Here is a 17,127-nt window from a genome sequence, read left to right on the forward strand (position 1 = left end):
AAAGAAAGCAGGAGTAAAGGTTAGAACATCTGGAAATGAAATAAGCCTATTTCAGTCTGCAGGGGAAATTCTGAGGTGGAAGGTCTTAGCGGGTTGATGAGTGACTTTAAAGTTAGAGACCTTAAAATCGCTGTGTGATACAACCTATAACTGGAACCCATTATTCTTGCTTTCAGTGTGCCAAGAAGATAGGGTGGATGGTTTGGCCTTGTCCTGATATTTAGCTTGAGTTTGAGATACGTGAGTAATAGTGGGAATTTGGTCTGAGAAAAAAACCCAACATATCGAAATATAAAATCTGTTCACATCGAGTTACGCTCGCTGTTGATCACCTTTCTCTAACGCTATTGCCCTCTTGCTCCCCATCCAGTCACTCAGTGAGTTCAGCTTGCATGGTGTCCTACCTGGCTTTACTCATAGCTTCCTTTCCAGTCTCAGCGTCATGGTCCTTATTCAAGCCGTTTTGTACAGACTAGAGCCTTCCAACTGGCTTTCTACCTCCCCAGCTTTTGAACAACCAGTTGTTCTTAAAATTTTTGCCAGAATAAATGTCCCGAGAGACTGCTTAGCACACTCTGCTCAGATTATTTTTCTTCTTAAACCTAACAACAGTTGGATTTTTGTGCCACTGGCTCTACATCTGTAGACTTAATTAGACACATATGGAAAATAGGTTTTTTTTTAAGTATTCACCTATACTGGGCATGTGCAGATTTTTTTCTTGTCATTATTTCCTAACCAAACCAGCACAATGATTATTTACCTAACATTTACATTGGGCTAATTATAGCAAATAATCTATAAACTACTTAAGGATTCTGGGTTGGATATAGGTTATATGCACCAAACCGTTTCATATAAATGAGAGCTGTATACGATAATGGTGCCATCAAAATTAGCAGAGAACTCACCCCTAGAGGCATTGCAGGTGTGGCTGCTCTATCATATCTGCATCAGTAGGTTGCAGAGAGGGGAGAGGCTATCTGTGTTCAGTGTTCTGATCTGATCTGAACTATGAGCAGCCTAACACTCCCTGATAAAAAGCAAGCATGAGACAGTCATCATTCCCATGTCACTCAGGCCCAGACAGGCTCCCAAGTTGGAGAGCAAGCTGGAGACTAGAGGAACCCCACCTGGGACCATGGGCACCAGGCAGGATGAGCCTGAGACAGACACCTTCACATGGGACATTTGGGATGGCCCAGGTAAGGTGTGAGCTCAAGACACTAGACCAGCACCATGAGGGTCCAGACCAGGAGCTAGTCTGGCGTCATTCAGGCCTGGGATGGGGGCAGACCATGCCTGAGGTGACTTCTACTCAGTACCATAATGCATGACTGGGGCATAGCACCCCTAAGACCACTCCTGTGGTGACGCCAGGCACTCAAGAGACCACAGGCACCACTAAGAGGAGCACGTAAGTGGTGGAGAAATGGAAGAGAAAGAGAAACAGAAGGATGTGTGCACAATGAAGAGAGACAGAACTGAAGACTTGAGGGTGTGAGCAGCCAGGGACCATGGTGGAATGTTGGCCTGTGCTACCACCAGTGGCCACATATGGATCAGTGGCCCTGCAGCAGCAGGGGCCTATTACCACCAAAGAACAGGTGGCTATCCCTGGTCTCGTCAGCTATAGGTGACATGTTAATATCTAAAGGCTGTGCAGAACTGGTCCTACCTCTTTCCCAGGCATCATGGGAGAGCTGGTCCTAGGCATGGTGAGAGCAGAAGAGCTGACCTCTCCTAACCAGCTGCAGTGCTCGGGAGATGAGGTGTGGGCCTAGAACACTGTAGGAGTCATGGGAGATCCAGCTCTGTATGAGCAAGCATGGGAGAGCTGATCTTGCCGCTTCTCTCCCGGGTGGGAGCAAGGATGAGGGAGAGATGGCTTCCTTTCCTCTCATCCCTCACTTCTTGTGGCAGGTGGGAGACCTGGCCACGTGGTCAGGAGAGCAGGAGAGCTATTCCTGTCCCTCATCAGCTGCTATACTCTCAGGAGATCGGGTTCCACACCTTGCCTGGGCAGCACAGTAGAGCTGACCCTGGTGGCAGGGACATAGATAAACCAGCCTAGAAGGGTGTGAGCATGGGAGAGCTTGTTGCACCACTTTTCGGCCATGAGATGACATGGTCCAGGGAGAGATGCCAACACCTCCTTGCCCCTTGCTACCAATGGAACGCAGGAGAGCTGGCCCTGATGTCATCAGAGCAGAAGGGCTGGCCCTACCTCTCACCAACTTCAGCACTCAGGAGAGCAAGCCCTGCACCTCACCTGGGCAGCATAGTAGAGCTGGCCTTGGATGTGGCGGTTGCTGGTGATCTGGCCCTGAGGGCATGAGTGTGGGAGAGCTGGCCCTGTCTCTTATCTGCTGTGTGGCAGTGTAAGCAAGAGAGGGATTCCATCCCCTCCCCTTTACCCTCTCCATCCACTGTGGGCAGGAGAGCTGGCACTGATAGAGTCATGAAAGCAAAAGAGCTGTCCCCACCCTCACCTTCTGCAGCATTCTAAATAGCAGGCCCTGCACCTCACCTGGGCAACGTAGTAGAAGTGACTCTAGATGTGGGGGTTGCAGGTGAGCCAGTCACAAAGGTGTGAGCTCAGGAGAGCAGGCTCTGCTTCTTGTCTGCTGGGCAGTGGTTCAGATGAGGGAGAGACACCCTCCTGCCCCCCCTCACCCCTAACCACCTATAGTAGGTAGGAGAGCTGGCTTTGAGAGTCATGAGAATGGGAGAACTGGCCCTGTCCCTCACCAGCTGGAACACTTGAGCGAGTGGGCCCTGCACTTCGCCTGTGCAGCAGAGTAGAGCTGACCCTAGTTGTAGGATGGGTGGTGGTGACTGTGGCGGTGGTTCTGGCGAGTCAGTCCTGAGGGCATGAGAGAGGGAGAACCTGTGGGACGACTAGCTCAGATACTTCTCAGGTCCAGATGCAAGACTTTGAATTGGCCCAGCCCAACATTTCCTCATTGATGAATTGCTGGACTACATGAAGGAGCTAGTCCTACAGATCCAAAACTACAGGATCTCCATGACAGAGGGCAACAACAGGATATTTGAGATGAGTCTTGTAGGATTATGGTTCCTTTGTCTGCTCCACCACAGGGCATGGCTGCTGGGGGTGGAGGGCAGGACGCAGGAGTTTTGACCATGCTTACCTCATGCAGGTGGATGTCTGGGCCTTAGGGAAGCCCAGGACAATGCTCGGCGGCGGTGGTGGGGAAGTGCAGTTTGCTGTGTGGGGGACAGCTGGAGCTGGCTCGGGGTCCCCCCCGGGCCTGAGACAACAGGCTCGGCTGGTTCTCAGGCTCTTGGATACCCAGGCACCACTAGGAGCCTCAGAAGAGCTGAGAACGGAGTGGGGTCCCTCGGACTGGATCTAGTCCGGGGCCAAGGGGGAAAAGAGGGGAGAACTCTGACTGGATTCCCCGGCGGGGGCGGGGTGGGGGTGGGGGGTGGAGTCTTTGGTTTGAGAGCAGCTGTGGGCTTGAGTTTAGCAGCTGTGGCTTGACTGGAAGCACAGAGAGGCCTTCTAAGGGAGATTAAACAGTGACTCTATAGGCAAAGGCTTTCTCTATGACTCCCCTGGTGAATAGAGGAAGTCCATGGTTTTAAGGCATTTATTGTCATGGCAGAAAGTAGATGAGTAAAACTATACCCCACTTCTCAGGGTGGGCCTGAGGTTAAATACCTTTTTCAGGGGAGTGTCTGGAAAGGAAAGTTTATTGGCTAAGCTTCTAGGCCTTTAGGTACCTCATTAAAATGGAGATCTGTTTTGACTTTCTGTGACCACACATACTCTACTTGTGGAGGGACTTGGTGCATTGCCCTTATGACACTGGTGGCCACAAGTCTGTGGGAGGGTTGTGGCCTCGTGCCAGGAGTCTGGTGTCCAGGAAACAGGAAAAAATGTCTACCATCCCTTTAGGGTCACCTAACATGGTCCACGTGTGATACAGTGTGACTTATATTGGGTTTTAGCCTTAGCTCAATCAGGAATCAGGCTGCCTTTCATGGTCCTATAGATTCCCAGTGAGGTTTTGGTATTGATAGAGTAGCAGAAGACAGAGGCCTTGTACCAGACCAACAAGTCATTGCAATGAACATGTGCAAGCAAAGAAGTGTGGATAAAGGTTATACTGTGTGACAACACCATGATACACCACGGCTTCCACAAGATTTTCTTTTCTCTGTTGGGGAGGAGGTTGCAAGGGTAGAGGGCAGTTATTAGGTGAGGGAGGGATGAGTGAGAGAGGGGTGAATGATGAGACATTCACAAAGAACCAATAAAAAGTAAAAAAAAAAAGCAGAGAAAAAGAACTATTCAAAATGTTCTCATATATAAATAATTGACATATGGAAAAAATCACTTAAATTTCTTTGCCAAATATTGTAACAATCTTTGAAAACAATGACATACAAAAGTAAGGGAACATTGTTGAGTTTTGTTTTTTGTTAATGGTTAAGCAAAAGGCTTTCTAATGGGGGCAATCACAAAAGGAAAATCACTTGAAGCACAATTTGTATTTTCTAGGTCAAACAGTCATGAAAGGTGCGTGCAAGGCTGATTAGGGTTCATAGTTAGTAAGATTCTCTTCCTTTGTGTCCTGTAGCTTTATACTCAGAGGAACTTCCTAGAAAGTGTCTAAGCCTTTCCAGCAAGTGCTGTCCTTTCTGCTTGGACTATCCTCACATACTCCCATGACTGGCCAGTCATTCTTTTGCTAGATGATCAAATGCTTGCGTCCTTAAAAAGGCCTTCTCTGTTAACCTGATGCAAACTAGCCAGTCTTCATTGTCTCGTTTTATAAAGTTAACTCTCTTATTGCTTGTTCTGCATTCTTCAGAATCACTATCACTAGCTGACCTATCCTAAGTATTTTTTTAATCTGCCCCTTGCAATGCAAGTTTTGTGAATATATAGACTTTGTCTGCTTGTTCGTGTTTTTGATATATGAGAGAAGTCTTGGGACTTTTTGTTGAATGTGTGAATGAAGTAATGGGTTACATGTAAATAAAAAGAAAGAGGTAACAGAACACGATGCTGAGTTTGAGGTAAGGCTGTGCATGTGTCTATATTTTTATTAGTAAAAACGTTACTATCTATCCAAAAGATGGTAAACTATGTACCATAAAGAAGAATTTTCCAGAATCGAGAGTGCCAGCTGCATCCTCTCAAAGTGTTCACACATTTAACCCATCCAGTTTGTCTAACTGAATAATATAAAAACTGGGCCACAAATCAAACATCTAAATTGGATCTTCTTTTAAGATACTAAAATTAAACTCAAGGGAAGATTTAAAAAAAAAATCAGACACTTGTGAGTAGATTGAAGAGATGGTCGATCAGGGTGAATCTCTCTGACTATCAGGCTCTTTGAAAGAGAGGTGAGAAGACCTGGTATAAAGAGTTTGTAAAAAAAAAAAACCACAATGAAAATGCTCGCTCTGTTAACTAACGTCAATTCTGCATGGTGCTGGAGAAAACTACTGTAGTCTTATTTTCAGCAGCTTCTGAAATATACAACTCTTGTTTAACTGATCATTTCAAGACACTCAGATTTTTTTTTATCAGAGGAGAGACAGGACTTAAACTACCATAGGAAGCCAATAAAATGTTTTAATGGAAGAAATGGCAGAATCTAATTCTAATGATGACTCTTTTATGTGGAGATTGACTTTAAGGGCTACACAACTGAAGCACTCAGATGAGCAAGGTGATGTCTGCAGTCTTCTACCTAATGTTTGAGGTTTGTCTACCATTTTAGTAGTGGGCATAGATAGAAGTGGAGGGATCCACACTGTGTTTTGGAAGCATGGTCCACGTGTGATACAGTGTGACTGATATAAGAATTTAGAAAACAGCCAGGTGATGTCCTAGGCACTGTGTTGACCATATGGAAATATAGGATGGGCAGATTGGTAGAGGTTCTAATTTGGGTACTTTAAAATTGAGATGGGTTTAAAAATATTCAGATGAAGATGCTAAGTAAGCAGTTGGATCGACGAGGCTCACACTTGGAGGGGCAATCCAGGGAAGAGATATAAAATGAGGTAATGCTAGTGCTAGGGTATTTGAAGCTGTGGGGATAAATGAGAGCAAGAAAGGAAACGCAGAAGCAAGAACAGCTAGGGAATAAGCTTTAACATCTAGCTTCATTGGAAAAATGGAGCCCAGAGAAAGTAATGCCAGAGAGACAGAGTGGTGTGCATCAAGAAGGGTCAAAGCTTTGGCTAGGAATGGGTGTAAATGAGGAAAAAATACAATATGCATTTAATTTAGTGGAAATTAGAATCATTGCTGATTTTTTTAAGAGCAAGGTTGCCAGACTGGTGACCACAGAAACACCACTGATCCACTTGGGTCAATTTATTCCAGTGGTTAAATAAAAATCTTGGGATTTTGGATAGTTTGTTGTGGACTCAGTGCTCTGACTAAGTGTTTTGGATCTCTTGCTTTGCTTGCACCTCAGTGTTACAAGTGAGCTTTCACTTTTAACAGAATAGGCCTCCTGGATTCTTTTTTTAAAATTAGGTATTTTCTTCATTTACATTTCAAATGCTATCCCAAAAGTCCCCCATACCCCTCCCCCCCACTCCCCTACCCACCCACTCCCACTTTTTGGCCCTGGTGTTCCACTGTACTGGGCATATAAAGTTTACAATACCAAGGGGCCTCTCTTCCCAGTAATGGCCGACTAGGCCATCTTCTGCTACATATGCAGCTAGAGATATGAGCTCTGGGGGGTACTGGTTAGTTCATATTGTTGTTCCACCTATAGGGTTACAGACCCCTTCAGCTCCTTGGGTGCTTTCTCTAGCTTCTCCATCGGGGGCCCTGTGTTCCATCTTATAGATGACTGTGAGCATCTACTTCTGTATTTGCCAGGCACTGGCATAGCCTCATACAAGACAGCTATAACAGGGTCCTTTCAGCAAAATCTTTCTGGCATATGCAATAGTGTCTGGGTTGGATTTTCTTTGCTTTCAAAACATACTGTGGCATTTCGGATATGGAAATCCAATTGAAGTGGGTCTATAATAGACATTAAGAGACAGTTTGGAGCTGAGACGAAAGGATGGACCATCTAGAGACTGCCATATCTGGGGAACCATCCCATAGTCAGCCTAAACAATGACACCATTGCATACACTAGCAAGATTTTGCTGAAAGGACCCAGATATAGCTGTCTCTTGTGAGACTAGGTTGGGGCCTAGCAAACACAGAAGTGGATGCTCACAGTCAGCTATTGGATGGATCACAGGGCCCCCAATGGAGGAGCTAGAGAAAGTAACCAAGGAGCTAAAGGGATCTGCAACCCTATAGGNGGAACAACAATATGAACTACCCAGTTACCCCCCCCCCCCAGAGCTCATATCTCTAGCTGCATATATATCAGAAGATGGCCTAGTTGGCCATCAGTGGGAAGAGAGGCCCATTGGTCATGCAAACTTTATCTGCCTCAGTACAGGGGAACGCCAGGGCCAAGAAGTGGGAGTCGGTGGGTGGGGGAGTGTGTGGGGGACTTTTGGTATAGCATTGGAAATGTAAATGAAATAAATACCTAATAAAAAACAAAATAAAAAAAATAAAAACTATCCCTATATGTTTACAATAAAAAAAAAAAGAGAGATAGCTTTAGCTAAAAATGTTGACTGGTCCATCACTTGACCCTGTCTTAACTTTTGTTTGGTCTCTTGACTTAATACATAAGTATGGTCATCACTAAGGAGGTATGTCTACATGACCTATCTCTTCAACTTTCAAAGCTGAAAGTCATTGTTCTAGACCTTCAATCATCTTTGATTGAACGACAGACCATTCCACAAATGACAGTAATTATTCATAAAGGCTGTACCCTGGCACAGAAGTGATCATCTCAAAGGAATCACATTGGTTCTTTCAAGTGATGGTGAAGTAACTACTTATTCAGAATACCTTGAAGAAGCAAAACCATGTGACTAACCAGCCCATGCCTTGCTTAGGACTGTTTAACTATTCATGTCTCTTGCTCACTGCCCCTATTCTACCTCTAATAAAACCTAAAGCTAATGTCAGCATCCTGAACAGGGACTTGGAATCACTAAACCCTTTTACCTGTTTTTCCAAACATGGTCTTTGATAAGTCCCTGCTCTGTGTTGAAATGTTATCAGTCTTTTTAATTGGCATACTGGGACAGACGGCTGAGTCCAGTCTGTTGGTCCTGCTACAGCAGAGATTTTGCCCTAAAACTCCAGTAACAGGTCTGAGTGAGTTAGGAGTTTCAAGTTGCCAGTATTCTCTCATTGAGTAGTGGTCATGCCAGAACTAAGGCAACAGATAAGGGAAAGATGGGAAGAGGAGTTAAGCAAGAAATATAAATATAGTGGGCATGCCAGGATACAGTGATTAACTGGATGTGGGTGAAGAGAGGAAGCAAGAGCTGATGGTCACGTGACTTGAGGTTTTACTGAACTGTGGGTAGAACCTGGTGCCACTCAGCAGGACCACAGAAACCAACAAACGATGGGGAAGAATTAAATTAAAGAGTTTTTACTCATTTGGCTTTAATTACAAGTTAACCACTGTTATGAATTATGATCAATAAGGAGCTTGGGAATTTAGGTTCTAAGCTCATATATTATAGAAAACCTGGTTAATGTGGGTGTTTTGAAGTCCATCAAAACCTAGTCTTTTGCAGTGGAATTTTTGTGAGTTTCTGGAGGGTTGGATAGTACGTTATCAAGTACTTCAGGATGGTAAAAGAGGAACAATGAGACAGAACTGGGGGCTTTTTCTTTAAGATCCACAGATTTTTGGTATTTTTATGAAGAAGATTACACAAGAGTGAATCATCTGGTTTTTTCAAAATTCTCCTTCAGCATTTTAGGCATGACTAATCAGACAGAGACTTCTAAACAGGAATGTGTGTACCTGCGAACACGTGTAAAAACACCACTCCGTGTATCTGGGAAATATTCTCAATGTTGAGCATCTGCGTGTGACATTTAAGTGTGAGTAACACTTGAGCAAGTCCCAGAGTGAGCTGGAGTTGATAAATGCTTTAAGCAGCACATCATGGCATTTATAACGTGTACCACAGATCCTCTAAATCTCCAGTTAATTATGTTCTGCAAAACACCATTTCCATGCTTCTGTTCACATGGTCCCAGCACTGCAAGCTTTTCATCTGGAAGCAGTTTCTTTCTAGTCTGTGTGTTCACAGTATCTGGCTTGTATATTATATAGGGTATGTGTCACGTCTTGCTTTTTGGATGTGAGTGATTTGTATGCAAGTCCTCTCGCCTAGAAGATGTAATAGCTGTCTTGCACAGAGCTTCCTTGATGGTGAGTCCCTGAGAGCCTATCTCTGGGTGACTCATAAATTCCTACTGGTTATTTATCTTAGTCTATTCAGTTTTCTGTAACAAACTAGCAATGAACTGGGTGGCTTATAAGCAACAGAGCTGTGTCTTACACTTCCAGAGCCTATCAGTACAAGATCAGAAAACCAGCAGTTTTGGAATGTGATAAGTGTGTCTTTCCTTGTTCACAGTGGCTGTTCACAGGGTGATTTGGTCAATGGAACTCTCTTGAGCTTCTTTTATAAGGATAATGACTGGTTAATCGCCATCATCTATGCCTCCATGTACTATCACATTGGGAATTAGATCTTCACATAAAAACACCTAGGCACACAAACATTCAGTTTGTAGTACTAGAGATGATTGTAAACTAGTTTTAAAATTTTGTTCTGTAGTGTCTGACCTCCACTCTGCCCTGGCACTCTTGGTCTCTTGTTGCTCCTATGACGTAGCATCCAAATCACATTAGGAAACCTATTTACTGAAATGAAAGCTATTAAACTCTACTCTTTCACACCTGCTTTAGAGTCTGAGATTAATACAACCATTTCCTTGACCCACACTGTCCAGTGTTTGAAGCCTCAAGCTTAATTTCAATGGCACCCCTCTTCCAACAAGGCAACACCGCCTAACCACTCCTAAACAGTTTCACTACTTAGGGACCAACTATGTGAATATGTAATGTACCTAGGAGGACCATTTTCATTCAAACTATCAATGCAATAATTGACTTGTTGTTACTTGTTTATTTCACTTAACATTCTCAAGTTTCAATCTTATATTTCATTCTTACAGTATTGTTAAAAACTTGTTCTATATGAACTCTGTATAAGATGCTAGTGCATAATGTATATTTACCATGTTTTTCCTTACCCATCAATTTGCAAATAGATACAAATTGCTCAACACTTTATTATGAGTAACAGCATGTGAACATGAACTTGCTCTTATATTCTCTTCATGATGACCTTCTTTTGTATCAATGGCAGTTCCTTAGAGTTTAGACATCGTCTGTTTATCTCTGCATAATATCTTGATGCTGGTAATGGTGGCACGCACCTAAAACCTCAGAATTTGAGGGAGTGGCAGGAGGAACTGGTCTTCAAGTCCAGCCACAGCCACAGCCACATAGAGAGTTGGAGGCCATAGGAACTACACAGCAAGTACCCCCCCCCCCACAAAAAGCCCCAAACAACTAAAGACCTTGAAAGAATGATGTCTTGGTAACTGTTCTATTACTGTGAAGAGAGACACCATGATGAAGGTACCTTGTAGAAGAAAGCTTGCTTATAGTTTCAGAGGGTTAGTCTATTATCATCATGGAGGGGAGGGAGTGTGATAACATACAAGTAAGCATTGTGCTAGAGCAGTAACTGAGAGCTTTGCATACTGATCTACAGGCCATGGACAGACAGACAGACAGACAGATGGATAGCTAAACAGACAGACTGGGCCTAGTGTAGGCTTTTGAAACCTCAAAGCTTACTTCTGTTGACACACCTCTTCTAACTAGGCTACACCCCTAATTTTTTCCAAACAGTTCCACTAACTGGAGACCAAGCATTCCAACTGTGAGTCTATGGGGCCCTTTTGGAACAGTGTGTTCCAAACTACATTGAGATATTTTTGTGCAAATGAAGGCTTGAGGATAATAGCACAAATGGGAAATCCCAGACAGATGAGAAATTCCTGGAAGCCCTGCAGAAGGAATCAGCAGCTGATCTTACAGGAAAACATGAAGTGTAGTTTAGCTTTCAATCCTGTCATGCTCTAGAGGAAAGGAGGTAGGCTTTCTTACTCCTCTACCATTAGTCACACCTTTAATCTGGAGAAGTGCACTCTTTCCCACTTCTGGCTTTCCCTAAGCTTTAATAAAGCAGTTCCAGAAGCCCTCCAACAGGGCTCCAAAACCCTTCAAAATCAGTTTCATACAAAAGGACATTGGGAACAGTGTGTTCCAAAGCTGGGAACGAGGTCCACAGAGAGGGTAAAGAAGACTTGTGAGGTCTGGGTAAGGCATTGTCTACTGTAGCTTCCCAGTAGGAGTTTCTATTCCTGGCTTAGTTGCAAATCATTGCTCACAGTGCTCTCTCCATTGCATTTTGGGAAAGCCCATTGATTATCTCTGAGTGTGTCACTCCCAGTTCTCCAGCATGCCAGCATTTCTGGGAGGGTCTGTCTGTAAGCCAACTTCTAGTACAATGCAATGCAAATATCACTGGGGTTGACTTCAGGAGAGTGTCTTTGTTTCTGGACATAATGTTAACTACATTAGATAGCATACGAAAGAAGTCCCAGACAAAAGCGGTCTTTGGAAAAATCTGTTACCTTCAAGTGTAGACTTGCTTACTAGACTAAAGGTCAGTTTCATTAGTTGTAATTTTTGCTTTGAAACCAGATGTCAAGGAAAACAACTTTCTTGGGGGGGTTTAGGCAACTCTGCTTCTTGCAGTCATGATCTCTGTACACACAGTCTGGCCACCCCTGGGACTTATTTTTATTTCTCTAACCATGAAACCTCAGACTTGGTTTTCTAAATCACCCCCTGTATGTCCATTATTATTGCTGCAATTCTCTCTGATCCCATTCAAATTATTTTTGAAGGTTGTTCACAAAGTTATAGGAATGATTTCCTTTTGCAAACTATAGAAGGAAACAGTTTCTGGACCATATGGCAGACAAGGGACATCATTAATGCTATTTTACACAAACTCATAAATATAATCTCCACCACACCAGTATGCAGTTGCACCCATGTGCAAGTCCTAGGAACTTCCTATTGCTAGGTTGCACAGAGAGAAAGATATGATTAAAATCCACAAGTCCAGCTTCCCCATAGGGACCATAACTTTTAATTTGGCAGTCATAAAAGTCATCGAGTAGAACCATAACCACCATTTTAAAGAAAGAGGAAGTGAGGCAAAGAAAGTTAATGGGATTTCACTGAAGTTATATTAATGCAGTGATACATCTTAACATTAGGAGCAACTTATTCATTTTCAGTAAAAAGTAAATTTCTTTCATGGGAAGTGATTAGCTGTACTATTGATTACCAATCAGGCTTAATTTCCTTCAAGCATTCATCTTCTTCCCAGAATCCATTTTTCTCTTTGTCAGATGATGCTCAGTTAATCCAAGTGAGTTTTGATGCTTGGTGGCTAGATGAGAGTTTATGATGTGCACCTTGAGACCTTTGGCATTTATAGTCTGGGCTTTAGAGACAGAGCTGCATGAAGTCATGTTCAAATCTGGTGCAGAGTCAACCAAGAGGCCTCTCTATGTCTTGGTCTCTGTGAAGTATCTTCTCAAATATTAATCAATGTAACACACACAGCAATCTTATGAGGAGAGACTATTGATTGCACCTTGACAGTTGAAGGTAACGACTGACCTTGATAATAAAATATGTTATCATCTCATGCAGCATTCATTCTCTGAGTGCAGTGACAAGCGGTGGCCTCTCACTCAAGAGACACAAAAACTGGTAGGTGTTTTGTCAAAATGAGGAAAAGATTCTAAGGGAAGACACTGGTCACCTGGTAATGGAGCAGGCTGTGAAACAAGCAATTGTTGGCAGGCTAGGGAATGTCACAAGTTTATCTTATAGCAAGCAAGAGAATGTAGGAAAAAGATGCGGGGAAAGATGGCAGACTGAGCAAGAGCATTATATTTTGCTCTTTTTAATAGGGTAACTATCAGGAAGTTCAAGGCCATTGCCTTGAAAATGAGCCAGCACAGTGCATGGCATGAAACAGGGTTTTATTTTAGAGCCCTAGTTTATCTTCAAGCTTACCCACATGAGGTTTTTTTTCCTACCATCTCACTTGGATTCTAGCAGGCTAATAAGATCAATATTTATTCTTGCATAATAGGAGATCCAAAGGTCAATTTAAGCCAAGCAACACAGTTCAATAATTATGTCTGTTATAAGAGTGGTGAATTTAATTTTTGTTCAGAGTAGAGCCTTCTCTCCCTACCCAAGTCTGCCTCTGCATGGCAGCCACCTTGCAAGTGGAGGAGACTATAGAAGCTGTGGGATTTAGTTCTCTCTGTCCCGCATGCTTACTCCTCTTCTGCTTTGCTAATTTTAGTTTTTGAGCACTGAAATGAGGCCCCCAGGAGGGAAATTAGGCAGGGGAAACATTACAGCTCTTACATAACAGGCACCGTTCAAGATCTATCAGAACTCTGTAGGCAAAGGTCAGGCCCAGAGCTGACTTTTCCCTCAAAACACCTTGATGGATCCTTTGAAAATGTATGTTTCCCTTTTGAAAAGAATTTCAGGAGGGCAAAGGCTTCTCTAGTGGGGCCAGTAAGCTTATGTGACACACAGTGAGGACATCTAGGTTCTTATACAAGCTGCTTTACTTTGAAGGTAACTAACTACAATGAGTATTTCGTGAAGAAAGAAACTTAATACAAAGATTCTAGACTAGCCTTTCAGAAACAACTCTCAGACAAAGAGTGCATCAACCCACCAGGACAGATGGTGCTCCTGAGGCCACCTCTGAAGATGTGTCAGAATTAAGACCCTACTTTTGACTCTGCAACTCCTTCCATGGATATTTTATTCCATATTCTAGGGAGGAATGAAGTATCCACATGTTGGTCTTCCTTCTTGATTTTCTTGTGTTTTGGAAGTTGTATCTTGGGTATTCTAGGTTTCTGGGCTAATATCCACTTATCAGTGAGTGCATATCAAGTGACTTCTTTTGTGATTGGGTTACCTCACTCAGGATGATATCCTCCAGATCCATCCATTTGCCCAAGAATATCATAAATAAATTTTTTAATAGCTGAGTAGTACTCCATTTTGTAAATGTATCACAGTTTCTGTATCCATTCCTCTGTTGAGGGACATCTTTCCAGCTTCTGGCTATTAAAAATAGGGCTGCTATGAACATAGTGAAGCATGTGTCCTTATTACCTAAGACGAAAGGATGGACCATCCAGAGACTGCTCCACCCGGGGGTCCATCCCATAATCAGCCACCAAACGCAGACAACTATTGCATACACCAGCAAGATTTGCTGAAGGGACCCTGATATAGCTCTCTCCTGTGAGGCTTTGCCAGTGCCTGGCAAATACAGAAGTGAATGCTCACAATCATCTATAGGATGGAACACAGGGCCCCCAGTATAGGAACTAGAGAAAGTACCCAAGAGCTGAAGGGGTCTGCAACCCTATAGGAAGAACAACAATATGAACTAATCAGAACCCCCAGAGCTCGTGTCTCTAGCTGCATATGTAGCAGAAGATGTCCTAGTCGGCCATCATTGGGAAGAGAGGCCCTTTGGTCTAGCAAACTTTATATGCCCCCAGTACAGGGGAATGCCAGGGTCAAGAAGTGGGAGTGGGTGGGAAGGGGAGCAGGGCGGAGGGAGGGTATAGGGGACTTTGGGGATAGCATTTGAAATGTAAATGAAGAAAATATCTAATAAAAAATGTGGGAAAAAAGACCCTACTTTTACCTCTGAACTTGGCAACAGACTCGAGAACACAGGGAGCTAGGCTGTGGAAGTCACAGCCCTGGTTTATGGATTAAACTAGGTCAACAGTGCCTCTTTAGTCTCTGCCCACAACTCCTAGAGCAGGGAACTGGAAAATGGCCACATCTTTAGAGAAAACTCCTGCCAGTGACTCTGCTCATCAGAAGAAACAGCCGAGCAATGGATAATGCCTCATCCCTGCCTTCTGAACCAAATGAGGTGCAGCTTAGTAGCAGCACTGGAATCACCCAGAGCAATGTCACTGTCAGGACATATGGTGAGTTTAGTTTTCCAAAATTTCCAAACTGAATAAAGCAACCCGTAAGAATGAGCTCACTAGAAGTCTAATTGTGACTGCAGGGGAATCCCATCTTAGGTAAAAGAAGATACCAGAGAACACAGAGTAGACAGGGAAGGTGGTCATGTTTTTAGGATTTTACTGAATAATGAGTTTGTGTCCTGAGACTGTCCCACTGCTAAATTTGAAGTCAGAGAGGGGCTGGGGGACATCTGTCCTGTGCCTGTGTCACTGCTGGGTTGAGAGGGGGAGGGTTAACTCTCCTGAGTGTCTCAGCTAGTGAGGGGTGGGGCTAGATCTGGGCAGCCCTTAGACTTTAACTTGGCCCCAGGCTGCAGCCCAGATTAGGGATGTCCACATAGTCTTTGGTGGTAACATGGACCATGAACATTGACATAGGCCCCTCTGCCACTGCAGGGCTACAGACCTAGAAGTGGCCCTCTGCTGCAGCATGGGCAGGCTACTCCTATTAGGCTGCTCCTCACCACCCTTGAGTTTACACTTTCTCCTCTCTTCATGGTGCACAAAACTTTCCACACACTTGTTAATCATAGTGGCTCCTGCCCACCCACCATGCAGTGATTATTTTTATAAGAGTAAAATTATTCTAAACATTGTATGTAAAGAATTCAAGAAAAAATAAAAACAAGTTAATAATGAGTGAAAAAAATGTGAATTCTCAAATTGCCTTCAACAACCATCACATTAGAATTTGATCCAAATTCTCCTGGATCTCTTCAGGAAAGTTTTAGAATAATTCAAAGAAGTAATTTTTAATGGAGAATATAAGGGAGAATTTAATTGATGTGGTAGTAAAGTTTTTTCTTTTCTTTTTTTAATTTTTAAAAGAAATGATATTATTTAACTTGTGGATCTGAAAGATGGAACCCTGATTCTGGAAGCTGCTTCTGAAGAGGGTCACACACTGGTACCACTTGGGAGGACAAGTTGGGAACACTTGGAAGCACAAAGCAAAAGGTGTGTCCTCACTAAGAAAATCCCGTTTTTAGTTATGTGTTTTACTGTTAAAGGAATGCTCACAACCGAGTGAAACAAAATATGAAAACCCTAGTGGTATTTCTTCTGCATGGGAAACATAAGAATTTGAAACATTCATGATAAATAGTTTAACATGATACCAATCTGCATTTACTACATTTTTCATTTAGAATAATGTACATTTTATGGGGTATAGTGTAAAGTTTTGGTGTTATACTTATATATTGGTTTTTCGAGACAGGGTTTCTCTGTGTAGCCCTGGCTGTCCTGGAACTCACTTTGTAGACCAGGCTGGCCTCGAACTCGGAAATCTGCCTGCCTCTGCCTCCCAAGTGCTGGGATTAAAGGCATGCGCCACCTCGTCCGGCCATAGTATATTTATCAATTCAGAATATTTAGGCTATAGCTCATCTCAAATATCATTTGTTTGTGATGAGGATATTAAAAATCTCCTCTACCTACTTTGGATCACATATTATTTTAAACTTAATTGTCCTTCTATGTAATAGAAATTATTCTTCCTATCTGGCTTTGACTTTGTATCTATTAACCAATCTCTTTATAGTTAAAATTGATGTTTATTATACGCTTGACTCCAAATAGCCATATTAAATTTTAAATTATGCCTTCTCTTACATAATTGATTTAAATGAAATAGCAAGTAGCTCTGTTTGTAGAAAAATATCTAAGCTTGTTTTATGTATTATGGGTGTATATATATCAACAGCAAACATATGATCTGTTCAAGACTGCATTTAAATGGAATCTTTTTTTTTCCACAATTTTTTTTATTATGTATTTTCCTCAATTACATTTCCAATGCTATCCCAAAAGTCCCCCATACTCCCCCTCCACTTCCCTACCCACCCATTCACATTATTTTGCCCTGGCATTCCCCTGTATTGGGGCATATAAAGTTTGCAAGTCCAATGGGCCTCTCTTTCGAGTGATGGCCGACTAGGCCATCTTTCGATACATATGCAGCTAGAGACAAGAGC

General features: G+C 43.0%; 1 long non-coding RNA gene and 1 pseudogene across 1 annotated transcript in view; both read left to right on the forward strand.

Moving 5' to 3' along the window:
* Positions 1–906: 906 nt before the first annotated feature.
* Positions 907–1,031, forward strand: LOC115031023 (annotated as a pseudogene).
* Positions 1,032–2,997: 1,966 nt separating this feature from the next.
* LOC110292146 overlaps positions 2,998–17,127 on the forward strand; it is a 75,201-nt gene continuing 61,071 nt past the window's right edge. The window contains exons 1-2 of the long non-coding RNA XR_002377672.1: positions 2,998–3,164; positions 15,980–16,108. This is a non-coding gene — a long non-coding RNA (uncharacterized LOC110292146). The remainder of the gene's footprint in view (positions 3,165–15,979; positions 16,109–17,127) is intronic.

The sequence above is a fragment of the Mus caroli genome, chromosome 4 (genome assembly GCF_900094665.2).
Source record: "Mus caroli chromosome 4, CAROLI_EIJ_v1.1, whole genome shotgun sequence".
Taxonomy (NCBI): Eukaryota; Metazoa; Chordata; class Mammalia; order Rodentia; family Muridae; genus Mus; species Mus caroli.